At 45.2% G+C, this 4,727-nt stretch overlaps 1 long non-coding RNA gene across 1 annotated transcript; it reads right to left on the bottom strand.

The window, feature by feature from the left end:
* Positions 1 to 2,416: 2,416 nt before the first annotated feature.
* Positions 2,417 to 2,936, bottom strand: LOC119282752. Its single transcript, XR_005138856.1, has 2 exons — positions 2,833 to 2,936; positions 2,417 to 2,688 (listed from the first exon to the last, which is right to left on the bottom strand). It is a non-coding gene; the product is annotated as an uncharacterized LOC119282752 (long non-coding RNA).
* Positions 2,937 to 4,727: the final 1,791 nt, after the last annotated feature.

Here is a 4,727-nt window from a genome sequence, read left to right as displayed (position 1 = left end):
GCTACGGACACGATGCGGTCTTGGTGGAGCTCCCTCGATGACGACAACGAGGAAGACAAGGATGGCGTAGAGCTGGCCCTGCAAACGCCCCTGTCTACCAAGTGCTCCGACAGGGTGAGTGCTGAGCGTGAGGCAGCTACCTGCGAGGGTTGGCAGGAAGTGCGGCCATGGCATGGTCTGCATCGTCTGTCGTCTCCAGCTCCAGCTTCATCCCCTCGGCCCATCCCCGCGTGGCTGCATGGTCGATGCTGCAGGTGCCTTGTTACTGGACATCGTGCGGTGGAGTGCAGGGATCCCTTTCGGTTCTCTCGTTGCTTGGGGAACAACCATCGGCCCATGAGTGTCGAAACGCTTGGCGTCTGCTGACCTTGCTCGATAACCCTAAAGCTTTGTCATTGTCCCGTCTCGACACCATCCATCATCTTCATCCACCTTCATGTTATGCCCAGTCTGATGCCACGCTTCCATCCAAGGCCATCCGACGTGACTCCTGGGCGTTGGTTATTTCTTCTTCTGCTGGTTCTACAGCCTCGGTTGAGGTGACGCTTAAGTGTGTCTTTGCGGCTCAAGCCGAGCTACTATGCTCTGAGCTACAAGGCATGGCTTCCTTACAGAAGGTGCAGGCGATTCAACCTTTGTGTGATGTAGTTGATTCAATGCACGGATGGCTGCTACGGGCTGGGAGCCTTCTGGACCATGCGGAGGTGGCTCTGGGCAGGCTATCGGCTGCGACGACCGAGGAGCAACTCCCTGCTATGTCGCCTCCTTTACCAAAGCTGATTGTTGACTTCGTGGGCGACAAAGATGTGGATCTCTATGGCTGCTTCACCCCTCGTGGTTCGAGCTTCTCGCCTCGTGTTGGGTCTAATTCGACGCCCCATGTATTGCTAGATTTCGAGGGTGAGGCCTCCGCCGAGGTTGTGTCTCCGGTGCTGCACACCATGCCCGAGCTGTAGGTGTTGTGTGGGGAACCTCTTTTCGCCTATGTCAATGGAGTGGCTCAAGATGGACTCTCACCAAGCTTCAGAGGTGGACCCGGTGGCCTCACCGCCTCCCATGGAGACTTGTGAGGCATCAAACAACCTATCTCTCGGCGTCATGGAGTGTGTAGTTTTAGATGTTGCCGCCATTCCCTCGTCTGTGACCATCGGGCCGGTGGTGCGTGTGAGTGGCATGACCATTGAGCCACTTGTGTTGGCACCTGGTTTGGACAGGTCGATTGCCTGCCTCCTGACGGGGACGCCAGTAAGGGACAAACTAAAGAAGGTGGGCAAAGGCAAGAGTGGCGCCAAAGGTTAGAAGTCTCTGGTTGCTTGATTGGGTTGTTGTTGTGGGTTGCGAGGTGCCTCGGGCTTTGTGCATGTTGTGTTTTTCGGTGAGTGTGACGGGCTGCTTGTGTGGTTGTAAGGTTTCATGCCATGTGGGTAGTTTGTATGTGCTCCGTCTGTATTGGTTTTCGTCCGGTTTTCTGTTAATTAACTGGGCAATTCTCTTCTTCTTAATTAATCGATGAGGCAAAAATTTTGCCTCCAGTTTGAAAAAACCTTGCTACCATTAATGCTTAGAAGGGGCAGCATAGTGTTAAAATCTCTGACTATAAGGCAGCTCGGTGATTTCCATGTTTATTTTGCTCAAATCAAAAGACTTTCAAAACTGTTTGAGTGATAAATTATTTAATAGCTTGCTAAGAAAATTTTATGTATTTGTACCCGTTGCGGACCTTTTTACTAGTCTCTACTGAAGCATAATAGTCCGGGTACAAAGCATGTTTGTACCAACGCGCCGTTTTGGATGCAAAGCACAATCCATTGCATGCGAACGGATCTTGATAGAATTATGATGTATCAGAGGTCTGTGTCACCCTACCAAGCCTTACAGCAACGTGGAATGGATACCGAACAATGTTCACAAGCTATATCACAGTCCATGGTCTTCTAAAAAAGGGCTAACAGTTGAGGACACGATTCAACACGTGTCTTTATGCTCCTAGCCGAGCAATGATTTTCTTTCTCAAATATACACAAGCATGGATTTTATTATATTTTATTTTCGAAAAATACACAAGCATGGTTGCATGTGTTCCGTTGTTCATTTATCCTGGAGGGTACGAAAACAAGCTGTTTGGGCATGGGAATCAAATAAATAAGCAGGCCAGCCCAGGGTTTGGTTCTTTTGTCAATCAATGGAGACTAAGGACACCAGCAAAGAGGACGGTTGCACAAGCAATAACGACGAAAATTGGGTCTAGGTTTGTGCCAGGAATGAGCTATCCTTGGAACTCCAGGGTTAGGAGTGCTGATACAGGAAGTTTTGTTCATTCATGTTGCATATGGTTATTTCACAACTTATGAACACAAGTCGTGCAAACACAAAATCATCAAACCTCAGATAACACACGACAAAATGAAATCACAAGTGCACCAAAATTTATGCTCAATATATATTCTCACATGCATCTTCCACGAATATTTTATTACTGGATCACATCATTGTACATTGTTCAACATGATGGAGTAGACAAATTCTAGAAATCGCATACTATGCAATGACAACCCCAAAGGGAACCGTGGACAGGTGCACAATAAGCTTTCTTTGTGTGAGCTCCCCAGGAACCTCGGCATGCATTCTGGCATGCTAATTCATCGCAAGTAGCGCCGTAAAAAGGAACGTGCAGTTCACAGTGCATTTCTGTAGACACGAATATACAGAATTAAAAGAAGTCCAAATTGAGAAAGTTCTAAGGAATCCATGCAGTTCAGCTGACAATATTACTTTACTCTGGGTGGCATCGGAAAGGAATCATAGATAGGGATAGGGAGAACAATTTCGTACCAGCATGAGTAGAATTTCCTAGCAGCAAAAGCACAAAAAGGCAAAGAAGAATAGTTTTCCGCTCCATAAGATCAATGCAAGCTTCTTTTTCTTGTTTATGTTTGGCCGTTCAGAAGAATACATGATGTTATCTTTATATATAGATTTGTAGCTAGAGAAGATTTACTCCCGATTCACACATATAAGATCAAAAAGATGTGACCGTATCATTGTCTTTACTCCCGTTTATTTTAATAAGACTAAAAGATGTGATCGATCACTGCCTTTACTACCACTTCACTCAAATAAGATTGTAAAGATCTAACAATATCACTGCCCTTATTTTGTACAAATTTGTTCTATCCCTTAATGTTATATACTACATCTTTCCATATCAATGCTGATATACATTTGGGAGATACACTAGATTGTGCTTCACTGGATGTAATCCGATAACATTAAACCTAATAATGTAGCTAGGCGCGCACCAACTACTTACTGGCAATAAACCTTGTTTCCTGTGATGCAAACCTTGACCATGAACCTCGGTGCGACTATGTGCCACCCGCAGTGACTCCTAGCGTACGGTCACCTGCAGACAGAACTTTTTGGGCCGGCCAAGTAAGTCAGTAACCAGGTGGCCGTGCCATACTGACGTCACATGTTTTTTCTTCACATTTTTTTAAAATTGCTTCATTTTTTACTATTGTTTATATTTGGAAATATTCTCTCTCTCTCACTCTCACTCTCTACACACACAATTTACATAAATTTTCAAAACAATGTTAATCACGCATTTAAAAAACACATACGTTGACATTTACAAAATGTTTATACAATGTTCACTAGCTTAAAAAATGTTCATGATTTAAAAAAAATGTACGTTACATTTACTTCAACTTTCGAACTCCTGGTGTCTTCCCGGATAAAACCTCGTGTCTGGTCTTTCATTGGGCCTTCGGCCGGACAATCCGGTCATCTACTACTGGAATGCACAGTTTTGGCTGCAACTTTTGCATATGACCTCAGATGAAGATGATCTCAACATCAAAATCATCTGTTTCGATGATACGCAGACTTTTCATGTCGAAAGCTTTTTCATTTCAGCACTCTTTAATTGCGGTTTTGTCCATGCCAAGATATGGTGTCAACGTATAGATTGCGCAGGGGGAAACCTCGTGGAGGACGTGTGACGCATTTCCCTTCATCAAACTCCTCGTTTGGGTATCCACTGGTGTTATAAAGAGAAGGGAGAGCCCCACAGTGGTTTCTTACCCATTTGGTAGATTGCACTCTATACCTGTTCTTCTTCCTTGAGAAATCCTTCATTGTTGCAAGCTTTGCTCTCTCAACTCTAATCTTTCTCATTTTCCTCCAACTCAACCATATCTGCTTATGGATCACAGCGATGGGAGCTACAGCCTTGGTGGCACCAGTGGGCGGAGTGGAGGTGACTAGAGTACCTCTACCAACAAGGCCGAGAAAAATCCTACGGTGAATTCCACTACGGGAAAGTGGTTTCCCTCCACCATGTTTGACCATCACTTGACGACTTCCTACCTCGGAAGGAGGTGTTGCCATGATCGACAGCGAGGAAGGAAGAGCCAGATCACATCACTGATGGGTGACGATTGAGGCATCCACCAACAGTTTGTGTGCAAGGGCTTGTCTCTCCCTCTGTACAGACTTGTGCACGAGCTCTTTTTCTTCTTAAGTTGCCAGCTTCACAATACAAAGGTGAGGACTTTTAGTGACAGTTCACTTGTGTAACGTAGAACCGATATTCATCAACCATCATGTCGTCCATAACAGAAGCACCATCACAAAAACTAAAATAGTGACAGTGCCATTTTTTCTGATCCATTTTAATCATCGAAGTCCATTTTCTATGACGGCAATAGCTGGGAGCGGTATTG

The sequence above is a fragment of the Triticum dicoccoides genome, chromosome 3B (genome assembly GCF_002162155.2).
Source record: "Triticum dicoccoides isolate Atlit2015 ecotype Zavitan chromosome 3B, WEW_v2.0, whole genome shotgun sequence".
Classification (NCBI taxonomy): domain Eukaryota; kingdom Viridiplantae; phylum Streptophyta; class Magnoliopsida; order Poales; family Poaceae; genus Triticum; species Triticum dicoccoides.
The sequence above is the reverse complement of the archived record's forward strand: the minus strand, read 5'-3'. Positions and strand labels throughout refer to the sequence as shown.